Here is a 23,938-nt window from a genome sequence, read left to right on the forward strand (position 1 = left end):
CAGAAGCCATGTAACATGGCACAAATTTCTCCCCACTTTGGCATGCCAAAACACTGCTTAAACAAGAAGGTACTTTGGCACCACGTATAATTCCCAGAAGTACGAAGAAGAATATTTCAGAGGGCTATGACTCAACTAACAGCCTTAAAAAAAAAACATCTACTTTCATTTCCTATTGGAATCAGTAACAAAATAAATTCCCTTTTTTTTTTTTTTTTTTTTTTTTTTTTTCCTGACCAGCATCAAATTAGCTGTTTCCACTGTAGCCAAACTCAGCTGCTGTTCATTTGGTACTGCTTTCCTTTGTGCTTTAGGGTAGGCTATGCAATTAATTTTTACTAAGGTCTGCTGAGTAATTTTACTGAAGCCCACTAATTTTTACCAAAGCCCTCTGGATAATTTTATTTAGGTCTGCTCAGCAGGAAGCTGCTCTGGCTCCAGCTCTGATGGTCCAGCCAAATGCTGGATGCTGCCCTCATATCTGGGGACAGTAGCAATGTGCTGCAAGGGCTTCTGAAGAGCTCAGGGCATGTTATGGATACAGTGATACAGGCAGTGATGTGCCTGCAATCTGGGCGAGCTCTGCTCAAAACTGCCTTTCTTCCTAATCCATTTGGAATCTGTTATTTGAGCTGATGCGGACTGCGTTTTATTCATCTGGTATTTTTTATACTGTGTTGGTGTAATTCCATGAAGTTTACAGAGTTGTTTTTATTTGTAGTATTGCTAAGAAGGGATGAAATAGGTCCTGTTTTCTAAAGAGTTTTTCTTAGATTTAGAGGTCACTGTCTGCTGTTTGTGATGGTTTTTCTGACAACCTCTTCAGGATGCAATGACTATATTATTTGTGAATGCATTTTGTCTTCCTTTTCTATAACAGATTAAATTGAAGATATTTCAGCAGCTTGACTTAATAGGGTCCTTCCTAACCTAATAAGCACAGTTTGCTATTTCCTGTGTATGAAATAAAGACGAATGCAGAAAATAAGAGATTTTCTCTTTATTTGGATAATATTTTACTGACATGACTGAGAATTTGTATATATCTGTGGCAAATTAATGCATCTGAATAGTCTGCTTCATATTCATGTATTTGAAAGCTATTCTGCAAACCATAGGAGCTGGAAGTACCTCAGGGATGAAAGATCAATCCCTTCTTAAGTATGTAAACCTCAGAAAAGATTTCAATTGTCCAGAACATCTACTTTTGCCTCAAACCATTGCTTGACATATTGACGTGTGTATTTTCTATATGCTCCCTTAAACAGACTGAGGACTCAGATCATACAGGTTTTGCTACAGAAAGCACACGCTCCTTTTGGAATATCAGGATAAATTGTTTCAAAAAACTGCCTACATTACTTAGAATATATTATACTCCTCATGCTGTGGATACCAAAGCACTCTGTGTGGGAATGTTTTTCTGTCACTCTCTTGATACTTTACAGACCCTGCAATCGATAGTGTCCTCCACTTTTAAATAAGGAGTCCAAGAAGACGTAAGGACTTCTGTCATTTACATACCAGCTGGATCCACAAAGCCATTTAGGCACTTATCTCCCATTGATTTTTATGGAGCACGGGCTCCTAAAATGCTTTTGCGGACCTAGTAAGTCATATTTTCTTTTCTTTATTGAGATGAAGGCAATTACATGGCCAAATTCCTTCAAAATCCAAGAATAGTGTTGTCACTCTAATGTATGCTTTTTGATCAGTACTTGAAAACTTGTCAGTGTATTTTACTGCTGTGCTCAGAAATATAATTACATGCTTTATAAAGTATAATCAATATTAGCACACTAAGGTAGAGAACAATCCAGATCTTTTAATTTGCCTGCTTTCCATATTAATGCATTTTTTCAATATGTTTGGAAACATTAGTGATTAAATATCATCATGACAGAGAGGGAAGTAGAAACACCACGTGCTTCAGGTCCTCTTCTGCTTCCCAGAAAATATAAAGCAACTTCAAATGGCACTTATCGCCCATCAGGCTAGTTTTACTCAACAGCTAGGGCAGTGCACATCAGCCTGATTAGGCTGGTGACTCTGGCTCATTAATTTTAACTAGACACTGGGCCTGAAGGTTGTTTAATACCTCTGGACTATGGCTTTCTCTGTCCCTTCAGAGGCATGATTAACGCAGTTGGCAGTGCTGTACCTGTAGCTCCAGACTTGTGACTAACTTCTTGTAACCACACTGAAACACAGCAGCGGGTGCAGCTATCCAAGAAGAAAAAGAAGCATCCTATTCTCCAGTAACTTCCCTGCTGCTTTTTACAGCCGGTTTGGTTTCACAGATAAAAGGCTCCATTTCTAGGAGACACAGGGGAAATCAGACCCTGTGGGCAATGGTGGAAGAGCAGGTCTGCTCTGCTCCTCTCTGCCAGCTTGCAGTGGTCCCCCGGGGACAATTATTGCACCTACGAATCACTGGAGTAAGCTGTTATGTTAGCCTGTATAAGAACAGCTCATGGAAGAGCTTGCACTGAGGAGATCCTCAGTAGATGCTGTGAAGCACTTTTAAGTATCTTGCAATGGCAAGAGTCAGTCTGACCCTAATATACCTTTAACTTCATACTTAAGATCGATGGGTCAACTCTAACATAAAAATGAAGAACGTAGAATATTATTAATCCAAGAAGGTACTTTGTTTAATGACATATTAAGTAAAATATATTGTCTACTGGCTTCAAAGTTAACAAAAAAACTATAACATGCAGGTAGCTTAGTCTGTGAGATAAGGTTTATGTCTAGAGGTGTTTTGGTTGTTGCTGGAACACCATTAAATTCTCTTCTACCCATAAATATCAGCCTTTGGATTGATCCAGGGCAGGACCAGCTATAAAAAATGCAGCTTGCTATTAACAAACTGAGCATACTATCCAAATAAGATTAGGGAACTCTAGGAGTTGGCCATGAATACACAATTATATGATTTCAGTGGCGGCAATATATGCTCTAATAGTAAGAAGGCACCATGGGACTTAAGAATCCTATCCGGAAAGAAAATCAAATTTCAAATATATTAGACTGAGGGTAAACTGAAGTCAGCTGCTACCACTAATTTTAAATCTGCATTTCTGAAGTATAAGCCAAACCTTCACATTTTGCATGCCAGGGAGAACCTTGACCTTTAAAAAACAAAAACAAAACAAAACAAACACCAGAAGCAACAACAAAGCAACACAAAACATGCCAGAATGGAGCAATTATAGGATGCCATAGGATGTAAGACCTCTGACCCTGCACTAAGCTCAGCCATTTCTAAATCATACACAAATGTGGTTACTCTGATCGTCCCTTATGACTAAAACTTCACATTTACTTCTCAAAATGGATCTTTTGTGTTCCTTCCCCCGTCTATTCCTACTGACTGAATATGATCAGAAATGCCAATCAGCCTAAGAAAGGATGAGGCGAAACTCTAACATTTCAAAGTCTCAGGGCCTCTGAAGCACATCTCCCTCAGCAGCCTCATGGGTCTTGCAGAGAGCCCATGGGAGACATCGGCAGCCATCAATGGAACACTTTGTGTCCTCCCAGCCTCAGCCCTTCCTCTGTGGCAGTTAATGAGAGCCCAGTGCAGGAGAGGAGACAGAGAGATGCTATGCCCAGAGGCTGCTGCTCTGAATAATGCCCATTGAAACTGATGTTCAAGTTCTTCTGCTCATCATTCATTGCACTTCTGCAAGCACTGCTTTTCCTGAAAGGCAAGAATTTAGAGGCCTATAGCAGTTAACTATCTGTGTGCATTCTTTAAGCGATGTGAAGAAGGTAAGCCTACAGTTTTTCTTTATGGGTGCTGTTCAGGAAAAAAAGAGGGGAAAAATCGATGAGTACAGTATCATAAAATTAAATCTTGTGAAAACACCGAATCCTACATTTATTTATGCTCATTTAACCTGTTAAATAGGCTATTAGCTGGCTATAACTTTTCTAGGTGTATCTGCCCAGCCCCGCCCACACCGCTTACCTTCTTAATGCTTCTAGAAAAAGGAAGTCTGCAGATTTGAAGTTCATTTGCAACCTTACATCTGTGAATAACAGCACACTGTGTGTTTATCCAACTATCTCTCACTCTTGGCAATAGGAACATGGATGTCTTCCTCCTACTGTGTGCCCCCTTGTTAACAGAGTAGTGTCCAATTGTCAGCTCCTATAGCCTGCGTCACCAGCTGCAGACTGAAAATTGGACCCCAAGAAAAAACACAGCCATTAACAACTGAGAAACAGCGCAAATCTTCCCGTCCACTTTGGAAACCAAATTGCACTTGGGGGGACATCCTGAAAAGACACATAATCATTCTGCTATCAATGCACCTTTTTACTTTTCTATGGTCAGAGGACATGAGGAAAAATGTCAAAGCTGTTTTGAAGGACTCCCGAAAAAATGTGAGACTTACATCTCACAGAAGCTAGCAACAGAACAAGTACTCAGCTATAACTGAGGTTATAATAACTCAGAGGTTGAACATTGCAGGGACTTTCCACATGCTCCAGAAAGTTTTGCTTGGCATTTGTACAAACTTTGGTTTCTTGAGCCATAGTCCCAAAACTTTGTCAAGATGTTTGCATCTCGGTTGTCCTTACATACCCCAGTTCATCAACTTTGTCTACTTTTCTTAAGAAAAAAACAAATGAAGTAGAAACCTAAATCAAAGGAAAAAAAGAGAACTTCTATCAGAACACAAAATGCTTGAGGCAGATTTTCATCTGGAAAAATATTAAGGAATGAAAGGGAATGCATAAGTGAGCTTCTGTGAGCAACAATAAAATGTGGTGATAAGAAAATATATATAAAATAGTGCTGAGCCACCAGCCACCAGATTGCACAACAGCACATGAATGTCCAGCCTGACATTTGAATGCCCAAAGACTTATGTATCTTTCTCTTCTTCAGTGCACGGTGGGCAGCATTCTTTAACAGTTATCCTAATAAGTGGTTTGGGGAAAACTCCCTCGTATTTTCCATTGATATGCAAAATGTTTCCTTAGAGAAAATAAATAAGCATGAATAAGAGACTCTTAAAGTATGAGATTCCTTATAAATGAAAATCTGGGCCAAGACTCAGTTAAATGCAAAAAAAAAAAAAAAAAAAAAAAATCTCCTGAAAAAAACCTCAAAACCAGCAACTGAAAAACAAGTGATATGATGCAGAAAATAGTAGTATAAATTGTTATTATTTCATTATATAACTGGCTCCATAAGAGACCCCTCAACACTGTAGCTTTTGCCGTGCCAATAAATCTGTTGCTTCACAAAACTTCCTTCCAGGTTGATGCTGCTCATTTTGCTCCACAAATGAAGAAAACAATAATAGTTCTGAGATTTATTCCCTTTTTCCTGTTTAAGGTTATAAAGGAGCATAAGAAGGTCCATTTCCCATTTGTGTTACTTATCTGTTTCAGCAATCCTTTTGAAGTGTAAGTAGGGACAGAGAAAAAGAAGCAGGGAGTTCTGAGAACTCTAGATTCTGTCAACTGATTAGAATGTACAGTGTCCAGGGTAAAAATAAAGACTTGGTCTGAGTACTTTCTTCATGGAGTTTAAAAGGACTAAGCTGAGGGCTCTTCTGTCTCTTGCTTGCTCCGGGCCAGCGACTTGCTCTGTAATTGTGCTGTGGGGCAAGGTTGGCCTTGGCTCCCTGCCTGTGGCAAGGCTGTGAGCAGGGCTGTATTTATCCCCATTGAACTTGGTGCCCACACCTACAGTTTCACTGCAACAGAATGCCATCTTTAATTCCTGCTGACATGGCCCTTCCCTCCGTCCTTCTGTGTCAGGCTTTTGGCAAAATAGCTTGGGCTGCAGGAGCCCACCGTGTGCATGAGACCCACCTTCTGTGCTAATGAAAGGGCTGTACTCACAGAACAGGAATGTTTCCTGCTGCGGCACCAGTTACAGTCTGCTACGCCTTTGTTCACCCATGCTGGAGTGTTGGGAGCCTTTCTGAGGGGTACGGAGGGCATCTGGACCTTGATCTCTGAGTCACTGGGGACCAAGCGACTGCTACAGAGCAGCTATTGAGGAGAATCAGACTGTGATGCCAGGGTACTCCTCCAGGCTCATGCTACCCTTGAAGAAATGTAGAAAGTTATTTCCTTTACATCTTAAGAATCAATCTTACCCCTATCAAGGTTAATGGCAAAACTGCAATTTATTTGAGTGGAAACAAGATCAGGTCCCAGGTGGCTGGAATTAGAGCTCGGAGCAGGAAAAGTCATTGAAGATTAAGAAGGTAGTTGTGGTTATATGCACATTTTTCCACTGTTGTGCAGAATAAAATGGTTCTGCTTTGTCACTGTGACCCTAGAGCATGCATATAGAGCCAAATCACTGGAAAACAAGCAGGTTTGGTGGGGATTAGTTTTCAGATGGCTCAGATTCCCATGTAGTCTATTCCGGATTCCCACATATGCTTTTTCAGACACGATGTGGAAGGTGACAGGGATTAAGGATAAGTGGCCACAGAGATCAGGAGTGGCCGTAACACCATCTCAGTTCTTTATTTTCTTTCTACTGTTCTTCCTCTTCACAGGGGTCAATTGTGAGGAGCAAAGTTTCATCTCTTCATTGCTAGCGGCTTGGTCCCATCCTCTCCTGTGTTCCAGACCAGCAGCGCTGTGGTCTCTTTTAAAGAAAGAGCAAATTGCTTCCAGTTTGTTGGGGTAGATCACCGTGCTGAGGTGTGGTGACCTGACTTTGTACCTGAGCCCTTAGTTCAGTATGAAGCACACAAACTTTGTAAAAGATCTAGTCCTAAATAGCAAGGCATGACTGTACACGTAATCAAATCACTATACTATGATATTTGCTTTTGGGAAATGATGTGTTGCAACTAACCTTGCCTTCCAGTTTGCCTTCCAATTTTTCTCCTTTTGCCAAACATTCCTGTTTCTTATACTTTCTCTTAAAAGTGCCATCAGTTTCAAGGTTCTGCTGCCAGCTGCCAGTCCTGCGTCAGTCCCTCCTTCCAGCTTCTCTGACTCAGCATTTTATGAAACCACACTTGGCAGAAAACACTCTTTTAGAGGAACCAACTGTAATTTAGGCAAAAAGGCCATTAACTGTACTTAGCAGCAATGGCAAGACTGCCTTTGTGCCGCTCTGTTAAGGCAAGCCACAGCAAGGAAGAAATACGTTATGTATGTTTCCTAAGTTTTGTATTGGCAGCTTTTGAGAACTTACTCTGCTTCATTTGCAGTATTTTGGTAAAACAGATTATAGGCTCTGATGAGTGATCCTGCTCCAAGGCACAAAATGGTTAACATTTAACATGCTGGACCCACAAATTCACAGATGTTTCTGTGAGCATTTCAAAATAATGTAGCATTTTCTAAACTGGGAAGATCATAGTATGTGGCAACCAAAAATTAAGGTGGACTTTGATTCTTGTTCCTGCTCTCTGGAGGTAGGGTTACATCCAGAATTGCTCTTTAGGACAGAATTGTTTTTTTTCTCCTGTGAGCAAGACACACAGTTTGTATCTCCTCTTTTGGATGTCAAACAGAGGAAAAGAGCAGAGGCAGTTTGGGGTGATATATCTACTCCTTGTCAAGGGGAGATGTTTCTATCAAAAGAATAGAACTCTTACCTGATGCAGTCAAGGTCTCCTGGAGTTGTCAAGGTAGATACTCTTCTAAAATATATAGCTCCTGACAAAACAAACAAAGTTTTTCCGTGGAAACAGAGCAGTCAAAAAATCTATTCAGCCTTTATTTTAGGTAGACTGTATGGTTAAGGACAGGTCAAGGATAATGAGCTGTGATTGTAAGAATCATGTAAGAGAAAAAGATGTGGTAATGTGTCATTTCAATTAGGAGAGAGTGAGTCAGGTAGGGATTTGTCTTCTGCCTTGTCGGGGTAATCTGCCTGCTCTGGCAGCACCGCTGTCATCCTGCAGCAGACACAGGTTTGAACTGTCGGGTTCTGCTCCTGTGTCTGTGGCAATGAGAAGGGGAAGAGCCTGCTTCGGGTTTGGCCTGCAGCAAAGCCTGGCTGCAAAACCACGGGCTGACCATTGCAATGGGGCATGATAAAAACCATCAGTAATCAAGGAGAGCGTTTCTGAGGGTGATTGAAGAGGGCTTTATGTCTTTTTGCCTTTCTTTAAAGAATGTCCTTTTCATATATGCATAATATACACAAGACAAATACTCACAGAGCTGTGGGGGAAATACATAATGCTCTCTGCTCCAAAGGTTAATTGTCAAATGATTAAAACACAGTTGCTTAGGGTTTATTTGTTGTTTATTTCTGCAATTATGCCAACTAAGAATTAAGAGAACAGTAACTTCTAAATGTAATATCTGAATTCATGCATGTATGTATGAATACATTTATCAATGCATAAGCAATATTTAAAATGCTTTTCTGACAAGGAAAGGTGTAAATAAATTAACATAAGAAAATGTAAACTAGCACTTGTAAATGTAAACTTTGTTTTTTTTTTTTTTGCGCAACACATAATTTCTCATTAAAAAAATTTAACCTAGTGACTAAATAAATTCTGAGAAAAACTTGTTTTTATTCCCCATCTTCTTTTTCTGTGGAGGAAGAAGGAAGCATCAACAGGTGTGACTTAGCAGCACACAGGAAAAATATAATGAAATAAAAATAATGCAGAAAGGTGGAACACTGACTTTAGTGGTAGAGAAATGCTTAGCAGCTGAAATCTGCTCCCAAGACTATTCTACTTCCATAGATGCCCTGGATTTTGTAATATATTAATTTGGATAGGAATTTATATGGAATTATAAAGTCTGACAATCTGAGAATTCATCTTTTTTAAAGAACTCTTCAGGGATGCTAACCTGTTTGTAATATATATCCACTTCCCAAAGTAAAACCCCAGTTATTTTAAAATATAACAAAACCAAAAACAGCCTGGACAATCAACAGATCTGATTACAAATGTAATGGCCTAGTTCACCCCTGCTTGGCTTCAATTTTGGAGCCCTATGAATCCAGTGCTTTTTATCTCCTCACCCCAGACACAGTCTGGACTGGCACAGCAAGGAGTAAGTTTCTGGGAGTTTAAGCTTGTTCCACTTTAATTCATTTTCTCTGTTTTTGAGAGCAGCTGTCTTGAAGATTTGTGATCTTTTTTCAAAGCATAGCTATAGTGATCATGAGGGCTTGGTGAATTTATTAACGCCATTTGATTGAGTCTTCTCTTGACTCTATTTTAAAAGCATTAATGCAGGAACACAGGTTTAGATATCCTCTACTGTGTATTCTCCAGATCTGGGCTGAATTTGGCAAAGTTTTTTTTTCCTCTTTTGGGCTTGAATAAGAAATATCACAAATATGTAGTGAAGACTACTAAAACCATCCAGTAAACCCTGATTGACATTCAAAGTGCTACACTTTAAAGTAGATTGTCCAATAGAACTCAGCTTCCTTTGCAGAGCCAGGAATAAATGTGTAGCCCAGGCTTAACAGGTGATATTTCGAGGGAACCAAAAGCGGGTTATATGATGTCACCAGTGAAAAGTGTTTTCTCACTGTTTCTATCCTGTGTGGGAGGAGACCGTATTTGAATTGTAGCATCAGATATTTCAGAAAAGAGATATAGTTTATGAGATCTCCAGTGCAAAGTGATCCAAAATTTTGCTCTGAAGTGGTCAGCTGTGCTAATGTTCCTTTTGTGGCATTTAGCAATGATTTTCTTATTTAAGTATGACTAAAACTCTCCTCTCCTTCTCCCGTTTCTTTTTTGGAGGGTTGTGCTTGCTGCAGAAAACATTAAATTAATCCTTGATAATCCAAGAAAAAAATAGAGGCAAGAGTTCAAGTCCTATTGCATGCGTTTAGAAAAATGAAATATGATTTCACCGTGAAAACTCTTCATTTTCTATCTCAATTCTAATAAACACTATATGAAGCATAACTCATAAGTGTTCACAGCACACAGTTGGGCTGCTCCTGGAAATTGCATGTTTTGAGTGCAGCAAAAACCAGCAAATGTAGCATGATTAGAGTCTAAGGAAAGAGAAGAGTTTCTTATGGCATTTTAAAGCTTCTTATAAAACAGTACCTTCACCTATAATTGCCAACCAAGATGTTACCACAGGGCCATGGATTGTTATTTAAAAGGCTTTTCCTCAAAAAATAATGATGAAATTAAACAATGTCATTCAAAAGGTTTTAAAAATATGCTCCTTATCTTCTACCATTTGTACAGCAGTGCCTGGCTTAGGGAAGTGAAGGGGATATGCATGATTAGCTAATGATGGATGATTTCCTAAATGACACTATGTAGAGATTAAGACACTTGGATTTTTCTAAATGTGTATTTTAGTGCTATATAAAGGTGCTAAAATGACAGCTCTGGAGACAGAAGTTTCCTTTTTACTCAGCAGTGGACAGAAGAGAGGATCATTCTGTTTGCTCTATTCAGATAGTTCTTTGTCTACCTACAGATACCATTCAGAATGCAAGTCTGCAGTCAGGATTTCTGGGGACACCTTAAAAATTAGAGGTGAAAGACCATTGATATCTTTTATGTAGGATATCCACATCAGCAGCTTTTACTTGAATCACTGATCTAGTAATCTAGAGACTCATCTGGTAAACAAATGCATCTTTAAAATTGATTTCTTTATCTGTTTTCTTGCTGAAAACGTACCTCACAGGTTTTGATGTGAAAGTGTATTTAAGAAGAGACTGGAAACAATTTCAGAAGTGAAGAAGCTGATTTACATTCAAGGATACTCTTCTTTCAGAAAGGAAGTTTACCTGGGGTAACTCCTGGGTGGGAATGTCCTTTGAAATGATGTTGATTGTACCTCGGTTCAAAGAACTCTTTGAAATTCCTATAATGCAATTATGCTAAGTCAGAGGAAGTTAAAGGATTGTGTATTGGCAAAAATGCTGTTAGAATCCGAGTTGAAGTCGTGTGTCAAAAGTGCTATTGATGATAACATTGACACCTGCCTGTGATAACTTCAAAGTCTGTTCTCTCAGTATGTAAGTTCACTGAGCTCAGCTGGCACAGGGACAAACCAAGACAAAGACACTGGTCCAGACCTTCAAGAAGTGCGAATGGAACTATGTCACTTCACAACAGCACATCAAACCTGAGCTCGCTGCCTTTCAACATAGAGAATACAATGACTGCTCCCCACCAAACGAAGCCCAGCATTTGTGCACCTACAGCTGTTAGTCATAGACAGAAAGGGATCTCTGCGACTATCTGCTTTCACCATGCTGGTGGAAAAAATAAAAGTGCTCTGTGTGAGTTACTGAGGAAAGATTGAGTGTAAAAGACAGCTTCCATGCTGGTTTCTGAAGGCACGGAGGTTCTAAGTGTTTCTGATGTCTTCTGGGCTTAAGTTCTACCCTTGTGGGGGGCCATGTTCAGATGGAATGAGGGTAGGAGACTTTTCATCTATCCCATAAAGTGCTTTAAAAAATGATGAATGAAGTCTGAACTGATGAACAAACCCAGAACTTAGCCTTTGGGAATAAGACTCATTACTCTCTGTATCTCCTAGTGTTCCATAAGCTGCTGTTCAACAAATATGTTTGCATATTTTGAGTCTGCTTTGAACGTTTCTCTCTTTTTAAACATCAGCCTGGTATTTTATTTAATTACCTCTCTGTTCTGCTCAATTCTGTGAAATGACACAATGGAGCTGAAGACCAAGCAGCTCCTAAGATCTCAACCCTTGTCTGGATTTGGCTGTGTGTACGCTGTAAGAGTTTGTGCAGGAAGAGTGATCTCACTGAAGTACAAATAATGGGAAACCAGGTCCTTTTAATCTTTTTAGGAGATTCAAGATTAAAAAATAAAGTGGGAAAAGGCTAGAATTTTCTGCCCAAAGCCCATTCTCCCCCTGCTCCTCCCCACCCAGCCCCCTCCCCCCTATAACCTGCCCTGCAGCAGAGGCTCTGCCTTTAGGTTTGGTTCATTTGGTTTCCCTCTCTGGGCACCATCTGAAATATGCAATAATTTCCACCACTGTCCTTTTTGGATGTGCTCATTTTTGGAGAAAATTCAGGAGGGGAAAGGGGCAGAGCAGCTAGGGCCTTCTGCAGTTTGGAGTTCTGATGCAAATGAGGCATATAAGGAGATCAAGGATCTACAAAGCTTCTTCTGGCTTCTTAGGTAGAGATGCAGCCATCTAGAGTCCTCAAATGCTGTGGTAGCCAGGTCCTCACCCACAAGTTTTGTGGATTTTTATTGCCCGTCTCCTCAGTGTTGAATTCTGTCCTCAGCACCACTTAAGAGGAAGAGATTTGGACTTTACATAATGAAATAATGGTGGATTTTAGATTTCAGATATTTACAAGGAAAAATGCACATCCTGATTACACACTCTTGTGAAGAAAAAAAAACAGATATTTTTGTTCTGCTATTCAAATTAATTCTCAGTGAAAAATGCTTTATCAGTGTGATGAAAAGGAGAAAAAAGCACTCCAAATGCTGTTAAATGGAACTGAAAAGCATGGATTTATAGACAAAAATTATATGACAAAAATTAATTAATTTTTCACGTACTGCACTGCAGTTAATCCTTGTACTCACAGTATATGTTACTTAGAATCACTGAAGAATTCCTCCTCTAAATTTTCCTCCTGAAATTAGCCTGCAAACCTATGCTTCAAACTTCATAGGAGCCTGAAGGTATTTGATTTATTTTATATCTGTGATTTTTGTTCTTTGTTCATTTCTTTTAATCACTGTTGGTTTTCTTTCCCTTTGACTATCCTAGGATTTTTCTTCTGATACATCATCAGTTATTATTATCTAAACTGTTCTCCACTGAATTCAGGTTCCCTAAAATTTCAAGTACAGCAATTTCATTTGAGAATGAGTATCATTAAATGAAACTGTTGAATTAAACTATCTCAGAATGTGCAGCTGTAATTTTATATAGTGTTTATAATAGCAATTCCAGCCATTGTGGTAACTCTTGAGTATTTCCTGAGTATTTTAAATTCAGCTTTTAAAAAATGTAATAATTATTATAAATATCATGTCAATATTCTAGAATCATAAAATGCAAAAGTGATTTTTTTTTTTTGTAAACATTAGAAATGCAAGTAATCTGTTCAAATTTAAGGAAACAAAAAAATTTCATTGGTGTATGCAAAAATATTTTGATGACAAATCTTTAAAAATTGGCTTGCATATTGCAAGAAAAAATAGAATATTGTGTTCCAGAAGTTGAAGCTGCTATATCCATTTGAATTTACTTACATAGCTATCACCTTCCTGCATGCAATTAGGCTAGTATTATTAGATATTGTACAGTTTGATATTTTGATTCCAACTGTAGATAGACAAGCATGCCTAAAGCTGGGTTTCTGCCAGCTAAAAATATGGTGCTAGATAAGCGCATGCAACCTCCACACTGGTATTGATGACTCCCAGAAATAGGTTGCTGTGTTGAAATAATTGAACTCCAAAGCACTTTATAGCTTCTCCATTATTAAGCTAGATCCTACCTTGGATATGTGTGATAGCATGATGCTGAACAGCTATGCTTTCCTCCCCCCATACATTCTTCATCTTCCTCCTTCAGTCTGGCCTTGCACAGGAAGACAGTGAGCAACAGTACTGATAACAACTGAAAGAACTGATAGCACAAGTGGTTCAACAGCTGAGGGCCAATTGGGCATGTGCTTGAAAAACCAACTTATGACTATGAGTCAATCATCCTATACCATAAACAGTGAGCAGCCCAAGAGCTCCTTGAGCTCTCCTGCCCAATAGAGGCCTGTAGAGCAGAATCTCCCTTTGAGCAAAGATACCCCTTGAGGATATGCTGTAGAGATCCCTTACATCTTAACATCAAGATGCCTTGCTAATACAGATCATTGGTAAGGGAGTAATACTTTGTGTCAGGCTTTGTTAGTTTAGCTAAGATTATACTTTAGATTGACTGTGCATTTATAATCCCTTAGACATAAACCACTGACCAAGTCTGAGACTAGGATTCAGATGCACCTAGCTACACCTAGCCTCCTTACCATGTGTGTGTGTTTAACACTACTCAGTAATCCAGCCATCTCACATCTTGCTAAATTGCTGTTAAATCACTACATTATATCAATAAATATATTCCTGCTTCTCCCTTACTAGTATACTTGTTTCCGTCTGTGAAAACAGACTGAATATCCGAAAGGTTAGTGACTGCTTCTGTTAGAGAATTGTGGTCTGATACAATACCACAGCTCCTAGCAATTTAGAAACACAGGATAAAGGGAAAACAGGAGTTCCTGAGTCATGGAACCTGGTCCCCACTTGTTGGTGCCTATCATGGACCATGACATCATTTAAACAGATTATAAACTATCCAAATTTCAGCTTAAAATCGATAAATGATTTCACTTTGAGAAGACTGCCCCAGACTGTCACTCCTCCAAAGTTAAAAATCTTATCACCTAAAATTTAGTTTATCATCAATGAGTCACAGCTTTGTCTTAAACTATAGGCTGGCATGTCTGGCATCTCAATGGAAGGCAGCTCACCACTTCCCAAAGGATTCTTTGATTCTGCGAAGACAATGAAGGCTCCCATGCAGAGAGATGAAAACCTTCTCAACCTTGCTAGAACAGAGTGAACACAAACTTCTACTTGCTGCCATATAATCTCTCTAATCCAGCTATTGGATCTCACTCTGCATAAGATGAATCAGATCTTTGATGGCAAATAAAAGCCTTGCCTTCATTGGCCTGATTGATGATGATCTTTCAGAAACCAGAGAGGTGTTTCATTCTCATGCATACCAAACTCTCAATCTAAGACAGCTGTCTCTAGAAACCTTACTGTTTCAGAGTTCAAAGTCTACTGGCCATAGCTGCTTTACAGAAGGATTTAGAAAAGGTAAGGATCAGATATCAAGCGTTTTACTCGTTATTTTGCAGCACATATTACATTTGCAAATTCCATTTGGGCAAGTCATAAAATTGCAGGAAAACATTGTAGCCGCAGTAGATTACTTGTAGGCTTTCCCAGTTCCATGTACCTTGACTTAAACTACAGCTCCTGAAATAGGTGAGCCTGTATTTGTTGTCTCAGAACGGTGAACCAACAATATTTTTGCACTTTGCATGCAGAGAATATCACTTGGCTAGAAGGTGCCCCTGAGAATACTTCAGCGCTGACAGTCAAAGGTTTGACCAGTGTTACTTTGCTGAGCACACAGTTCAACAGTAGCTGACTTGAAGTGTTCCCTGAAAAACGTTTCGTTCTCAGTCTCATTTGTGAGACCTCTTGCTTTTAAACTGTCGTGCTAGATTGTTGGACTAAGAGATGTTATAAAAACAACATTTATATATCTGAATTCCTTGGATTTCTTTGCTGCAGTTTATAATGGGATAATCTGGTGCTCAAAACATGTGAAAAGCCTTGAGAAGCAACAGAAAGACAGTTTATGTTCCTTTTTTACTGATTGCTTTTGCTTGATGCTAGGAAATAATTATTTTAAGTGGATTACTTCTAAAGAATAACTTAATTTGATAATAAAACAAATACTACTTTTCCATTTATTGATGAATCAAGCAAGGTAATTGGATTTATTACTTCTGAATCTATGAGTAATTCTGTTTCCAAATCACATATGTATTTCCTCCTCTGCATTTATGTTCATCAGGAAATGACAGTTATTTATTCCTTCTCTTTCTGACAGAAATTCACTTTTTTTTTTTTTTTTAATAATCAGGACAGCAGCACTCCTATGCACTGCACGTGAGCTCAAAATGGAGCTAACTTATAGTTATTCAACAAATATCCTTGCTGGAAAAAAGAGAGCTCCAGTCACCCTAAATAGGTAAAAATACTAGTTAAAACATCTCACATTAATGTATATAATATGCACAGGAACAGTAGAATAGATATAACAGTGCTCTGACACAGTTTTGTACATCTTCATAACAGGAGTCTAGAAGCCAAAAGCCCCTGGAATATATATAATCCAGCCTGCTACATAGGATGTGTCTCTGATGGGCACATGCAGCTGATCTGAGGAGCGGCTGTGCCAGGAATTACTGTCTCTTCTCCTCAATCTGCTTTTTAGCTTGATACCACAAATCCGCCATGCTGAATCTTTAGAAGATTATGGATGATTTAAGAAATAATAAAATCACAGAGGATTTTTAAAGCTAACTGAGTTACTAAAATATTCATTTATAGCAGTAATTAATTTTGCAGCAGTTTAGACTCTTACAGCATGTCTTCCCTGTGCATCTCTCATCAGTTTACGAACATTAGGTAAACGTTTAGAGCTCCTCACTTTAATACTTCATGTGTTGCAAGGGGCTGGTATGCATCTAAAATAATCTGCCAGTCTAACTATACACATTCAACAGATTTCTTAGGCAGAAATGCAATTTTTGTCAGAAAAACGATTCTTCTTTTGGTATAGAGAGAAGTTTGTTCCTTGAAGAGCTCTGTCTGCATATTTTGGTTTAAAATGTGATTTCTTCTCATACTTCCATTCAGTTCAATATTTCTAGTGAAATTTTAAAGAGTAAATCAAATCATGAATTGACAGCACTAAAGAAGCTCATTCAAACTTGGATTATTTTCTCTCATAAAGGGCAAACAGTGCTTGTGTTCAAAATACATTATTTTATTGATGAAATTCACTGATCAGCATATGCCCTTGGTCCTATTGATAAAGATGCAAATCCAGTACCTTTCACAGCTTCAATACCTTCACTGTCTGCATCAGACCTGTCCTCTTTCCTAACAAAGCATTGCTCAGAAAATGACTTCCATAGGTGAAGGACCACATCTGCAGAGTGCAGCCAATTTCTTTTGTTTGGAACTGTAACCAAATTGTGTTTGCTGAAAATCACAGAATTCTGCTAGCTGTTGTGGTTTTACTGTGGATTTCGATGTTTGGGTGTTTTTCCTGGTCTGCCAGTCAGCCATGCTCTGTAGTGGTGGTCAGCAGCGAATGATAGTGATTTACTTAGGAGGTGCCAGGGTTTCCAGACTACCAAACTCCATTGTGGTTTACAGCTGAAAAATATCAAACCAGCTTTTCCATCTGTAGATGCTATTTGAAGTCAGTGCTGCACTCACACTTTTTTTTTTTTTTTTTTTTTTTTTTTTTTTTTGGTAATGGGTTTGCAGCTGAAGTGATCATTTGGAGCAGAATTGAAGGAGGAAGGAGGGCCATACTATTTGTTAGGAAAAGCACGCTGAGGGCTTTGCGGTGCTGTGGGAAAACTTCCTTCTGCTTTGTTTACTCAGAGTCCCAGATCCCACGTCCTTCACTCCAACTCCCAACACATTGTGTCTCCTTCCATGCAGTGACAGAAAAATCCAGATCTTTTGGACTAATCTAATATCATCATTCCTCCTCAGTCTCTTCTATCTCTCCCCATTGCTCCCAGAAAGAGCAGGGAATATTTCTGGCCATTGCAGAGCATCATAGGGCTTTCTCACACCATTTCCAACACATTCCTCGCCTCTGTTCACCCAGGAAGAATCTGTTGCATTTGGTTTCTGTCTCAGCTCACAGCTATGTGCCAGGTCAGTGCCAGTGCTCTGTTGTGCGTGGCGGAGTTTTGTTATACATGCAGGAGGGTCAAGTTTCACGTCTTCAAAAGGAGTCTGTGTAAAGACAAACAGACAAATGGCATATTTTTAAATGCCAGTAATGCAACTACTGTATCAACTACACAGCAGGAATATCTTTATCCAGCTGTGTTTATATATTATTTTCATTAATTATGGGTGTTCCTAACACTTGATACAAACAATGACAATTTTTTTCTTTTTCTATCAGGTTGCCTTTATTGCCAAGCAATTGTTCTTTCAGAAAAAAAAAAAAAACCTAATTCCTTTCCCCCTGGCATTAACTCGTCAGCTGATATATCACTTTTTAAATTTATTTTTATTTTTATTTTTTAAAAATAAATCTCAGAATGCAGCCTTGCAAACTAGTCTTCTTTGGAACATCATTTATGAAAGTAGATACCTTCTTCTGTCCACCATGAATTACAATAAAATAACTTTAAATTCACAATTTAAAGTGCCATGGTCAAATGTATTCCTGGCATCAAAACACGGAAAAGAACATAATTGCACCATGGATGAACTTAGTCTCATGAGTTCAACTGTGCTCTGAAAGCTTTTTGAGGTTCACAATGTATTTTCTGTATATATTTTTCTTTTATTTTGCTTTCTTAATACCAGTGTTGTTTGGGGGCTGTATGAGTAACAAGAACATTTTAACACTGACTGCAGCAGAGCCCTAATGAACCTAATGGCATTTTAGCCTTTATCAAAGATTATGAATCATGTATAGCCAACAGAATATAGTTATTTTCAGAGATACATATTTTGAGAGATCCGAAGTACTTGTGCATATATTGACTACAGGGAAGCTACTTGAATTCAAACAAATGCATTTCACCCAATTCATTTCAGGGCTGATTCATTTTATCTATGTGTCTCCTGTGCCAACTGGGAACATTAGACCTCTTTAAAAAATGATGGGGGATAATAAATGCTCCAGGCATTTGTTTTGCTGCAATGAAGTAATGGCAGAGAAGCATATGGTGAAATATATTTTTAATTACTTTTCAACAATGTTAAATGTTTTTTTCCTTATTTTCATATTTAATGTTCTTGATCCAGCTTGCTAAATAGACAGCTCTTATGGAACACACCACTTTGTGCAATAACACATGACTAATTTTATGGGCAATATTATATATCACTGAATATCAGCAACATATTTACTGTAGAACTTGGCTTATGGCGCTTTGTGCCATTGAAGGAAGCTGAGGATGGGGGGGCTGTGTTGTTCTCATTTTGCTTTTTCCTAAGAGCTTATAGTTCTCAATGTCTTTGATTTCATTTTCTTATATTTTTGTTTGCGCATGTAAAGCAGGAAATGTACTGCTCTTCTGGTAGACTAAACAGAAGGAAGCCCACCTGGGACCAAGAGGAGACACTAGCTTCTCCTTTAACAACTTCAGTTCTGAATCACCCTTCCATCCCCTGCCTTCACCTACCTCCCTAGAGTGCAGGCTCTGCACTAAAGCAAAGGGAACACAAACAAAGGACACCTGTTTCCACCCTGCTAAAGAGAGAAAAGCTGCTAGTGCCTGAAGGCTAACACTGAGCTAGAGGTATTGTGGCTGCAGAAGTTGGCTAGGCTGCAAACACACTTGCACAGGGAAGTAGGAGCTATTGCTAATGCCAGCAAACGCAACTAAAGAGCAACTTACATTACCAGGGGTGGCAGAGAGAAGCCAAGTGTTGCTGCTCATCTGTGCCAACAGTGTCATCGTACTGGGATGTGCACAAATGTTCCCTTGATAGAAATTATTGAAAAAAAAAGAGTTAAAAAAAAATAAAGTAATTTGCTGTTAGGGCTCAAAGCTGGCGATCATGTTCTCCCCTTCCTTGCTGAAGGGCTTGCACAAATTCTTTTTCTGCAGATGTCACAGTCATCACTGCTGAACACAGAAGTGTGCTCATGTAGCATACCCCAGAGATCAATAGACCCAGGCTATTTTGGGGCACTGAGTCTTTCCCAGACCTGAGAACTCTTCAAAGAAGCTGCTCTGCTATCAACACCTTCCTTTTCAGCTCAAGTGGCTTTTCTTCCAGTGGCTTTGGCAATATGGTGAAAAGGGGACAGGAGAGCTCTCTCGCATGTCCAGTGCTTCCTTTCTCATTGTTGGTGATTCACAGGACTAAAACGGCATGATATAAAGCAACAGCTAGAGACTTCACTCGTTCCCCACACTTTGAAAATAGCTACTAAGCAATATATCTATTCTTAGTATTGTGACTTCTGTTATGGTGAATGCAGATTTCTTCTTGAGATGGGAGGGGAATGTCTCTAGGTCTGTAGAAGTGGGCACTGCAGTGGAAAGAGACTGTCGAAACACAGCACATTATTCATTCAAAAAGACAGTCTGAAAAGGTTGGAATAGAAGATGGGGAAGATGCTCCCATTTTTTTCCATCTTTTCCTCTTCCCACAGGTGTCCATTGCGGAGAAGCAGAAGCCATAGACACTGGCAGTGGAAAAGGTGAACCCTGAATACAGTTCCTGTTGTGAGGTGTTCATCTCTTAGACTTGGTACTAAGGAAAATCCCAGAAAAGAAAAACAGCAATTTGCCTGTGTGAGAAGGAAGACCACACCAGTGGTGGCCTGTCTCCCATACAACTCAGAGCTGCAGAAGGGGGACTAGTCAGTTCTGAGTCCACTTATAGAAAGATTTTTTGAGGGACATTTTTTTGGCCAAGGAGTAAATGTAGCCTGTTTGTCCCTCGACAGTGGGGCAGCCTTGTGCAGGTGATTTGTGGAGAGTGAGGAGGTGATACCCTTTAATTTCTTCTCTCCCCAACTTGCCCATTGGAGGGCTCCTAGGGTGAGCCCTGAGCTACAGCCGCAGGGCAAGAGATAAAGGACACAGCCTCCAGAAATGGCCTCATTCCTGTTTTAGCAGATATCAAAGGAAAAAAATTTAGTCCCAGAGAAGAGACTTTTGCTTCTCGGGTTCATAACCTGGTGGTAATATGGAGCTTCCAGAACCCAGATACGATATAGGACATTAACTTTCCAGAAACGTCATTTTTAATCTCCACACATGAAGAATTGGGTCAATTGTGCATGGCCAGAGACAGCAGTTCCTCTTGCACTGTAGCTTGGCATACTGGAGATAACACTTTCTATAAATCAAGACAGGCTGTAAAAAGTGACAAAAACTGTGAAGTTCAGCTTGCCAGGAAACTGTTATCGTGTATGTGTATTTTTTGTAGGAAAAAAACACTTAATATCCACATCTCATTTTGTCAATCTTTCAAGAGCCCTGACAGGGATGTGAACGTTGCTCGGGAGCTATTACATGTCACAATTACAATTTGTTCTTTTTTGAAGAAGGTGATGTCTAAGTTGTTTTTGATGATTACATTTCCTTGGTCTATATTTATTCAAAAGGTGCTTTTCAAACCTGAGAATTGTTTCCAAACAGTATGCATAAATGATTAGCGCTGCTTTCAGTCGTGCAGTTTGATCCTAAGTCCCTTTAGATGTTAGTCTAGATGTGAAGACGACACCCTGCCTGGTGCAGAAAGAATAGGTCTTAGACTTTGCAGCAGTTGAGAGAGCTGGAAGGGTTTAAAGGTAAGGCCAGCCACTTCTTATAGAATCAGCAACAGCTCTGAGTTTTAAAATCCACTGTATACTTTGAGTGTGCTAAGAACGTGGTGTTTCCCAGCAGAATGCTGTGTAAGCTGCTAGTAAATTCCATGGCTTCAGACCAACAGATTTCCTGTTTCAAGTTCCACTCCCCTGTGTACAAAAGCTTGGTCCCATGCTGAGGCTGCTATGCCACAAACCTGAAATTATCTTCTAATTTTTCAAATTCAGAAGAAAAATAGTCTATTTAAATGTTTAAGGCCTCTGTAAAGAATCAGGGCATTTTACACAAGGCTCACTAGAATGAATACTTATCTCAAACGTCTGCCTTTGAAAAGAAGGTTCTTCATTGTGCTAGGAAGGGAAGTATTTAGTGAGTGCTGTGATTTCTTTTCCACTTATGTGACAAAGAACATTTAACTTGGGATAAAATGGGTATGCATTTTTTTCCTTCTTAACACTTTTTGTATTAAAACTCCATTATTGGCATCCTTCACCATTTGAAGTCCATTTGAACAACTTGTCTTGAGGGGAGAATTTGACTATCTTTATTTACTTCAAATAATAGGCAACCACTTAGTGAAAAGCCAAAACCTGAAAAGTTGTTCTGCTTTGATTACGCATGTTTTATACTGAAACCTGCATAACTGTCATTCAAATACTGAACTAACATTCAAACATACTTTCTCCTCCCCCGTCTGTTCTGTTACATCTTTCAAAATTTAATGTGTGACCCTTTATTTTTGAATAACCACTCTTTTCTTTTTACTTCTGCTGTTATTTAAGGCTACAAAATACGTTAAAACTCACCAGCCAGGCTTAATGAAAACCAAAACTCAAAAAACTGCAATATGGGCAGAGTTTCTTTACATATTGCCAACACGTTCATATAAGAGGTGAATGCCATTGAAACAGATGTTCTTCTGAAATGCAGAAAGGAGCTGGATTGTGTGTTCCCCTTTCAGTGACAGTGTGCTGTGAAGCACACCTGATACCACACTGCTTTTTTATGCCAACTGCAAAGCCGGAGGAAGGAAGCACATTCTGCAATTTTACCACAGGGGAGGAAATAGCAATTGGCTGAGATCAGAAGAAGCACTGAGGGGCAATGCTGCACCATTACGCGGGGAGATGAGGAATGGCACAGCTGGAATCATGCCAAAGGCATCTGGTGACACTCCAGAGTTTATGTGGTGTTGCTGTGAGGGTGGGAGGAAGCACTGCTGTGACATCTTTAGTGCCCTGGTAAAGCCATCACTAGCCCTTCAGCTTCCTCTTCTTAACGAAATTAAAAACGTCCTTCAGATGCCTACTGTTTATCTTTTTTAAATTATTTGTAAAGCCTTTGCTGAATTTTGGCTTGCATCAGAAGTGGGCTGAATGAACCCAGGAACCAGAGCTGTGAGACAGACCAGATACAGTCTGCATAACATGTACCCTTACAGATAATTAGCGTCGCCTTTTAAGAGCAGTAACAGAATGCGAGCTGTAATCTTGATGCTCTTAGATTGTCAGTTTGGCTCCAACTGAGCTACCGTTTAAGGCCAGTTTGCAAATTGGGGTAGGAGTGCTAGAAAAGATAATTGACTATTGCTGCTTTCATCTATCACTTCTCAGCAAATGATTTTTTATTTAATTCCTGCTAATGTTTGTCAACAGTTTTCTCATTTGATCTTTCTTTGTTCTGGCAAATTTACCTTCTAAAGAAATTGTGTTTCACTCTGCAGACTATGTCAGAGGGATGTCTGCGATGGCCCAGGTGAGGGCCACCTCTATGTTAGAAATGCTGAACAGAAGCAAGCGCACACTCCCAGGACTGTGAATTTCAACACCTATTCTGGTAGCGCACTCAAGGCAATATTGTTTCTAAAAGTGCAATAGTATTTTAAAAATCCAATTAAAGATCTTATGTTCAGGATATCTCATTTTCTGTTCTAATCTGCAGTCTACAGTAAAACTTTGTCATCCAGGCAAAAGCTTGAAGTTAAGAGAAACATTATGTGATCTTAGAATCCATTATCCATCTTTTTATTTATTGAGGGCTTGCTGTAGAATCTGCTTGTTTCCGAGGAATGAAAATTGCTTATTATCCTGGATAATGAAAGAGAATGTCGTCATCTATAATTGTTAGTTTAGGATACTTACTGTACCCTTCTATTATAAAGTGGTTTGCATAAAAATGGTTCAGTTAAGGAAGCAGCTTTTAAGGTTTTTCAGAAAAAAAAAGGGATTTGTATATAAGTGAAATTTATGCATTTTTGACTGCAAAATGTATTGGAACAAGTTTCTAATTGACAGATTGTAATTTGAATATGTGTGCTATCTACTGAGTGCAATCCATGAATATTATAGTCTTCTTTTTTTCAACGACTGCAGAAATATGCTTGTATAGATACTGAAGTATATAAATAACCCACCTGTCTATGTATGTATGTCTGTTTGTGTAGGTGTACTATATATGGCCTTATTGCTTTTTTAATATAGAATTTGCTGTATCTAGGCATTTTGTCAAGTCTTCTCCTTGCTTTATTTTCCCTGATTGGTTTCTTGCAAGATAACATTTATGGGTATTAAGATTTGCATTAACATCCTCTGCCTGAGTGTGACAGCTCCGTAAACAGCAGCTGTACAGGGTCAGTCATGAGATCTAGAAATCAAAACTCTAAGGGCTGTAGTCACAGCTCATAAGATGAACACCATTTTCTGGAATGGACTGAATTCAGCCTATGCTTGATAAGCTGCATTAGACTATATGTCACACTTTCTACAGTTGTATTTGATGTGCACACATAAAAAGCACCTATACATTAAA

Source organism: Meleagris gallopavo, chromosome 3 (genome assembly GCF_905368555.1).
Source record: "Meleagris gallopavo chromosome 3, MGAL_WU_HG_1.1, whole genome shotgun sequence".
Taxonomy (NCBI): Eukaryota; Metazoa; Chordata; class Aves; order Galliformes; family Phasianidae; genus Meleagris; species Meleagris gallopavo.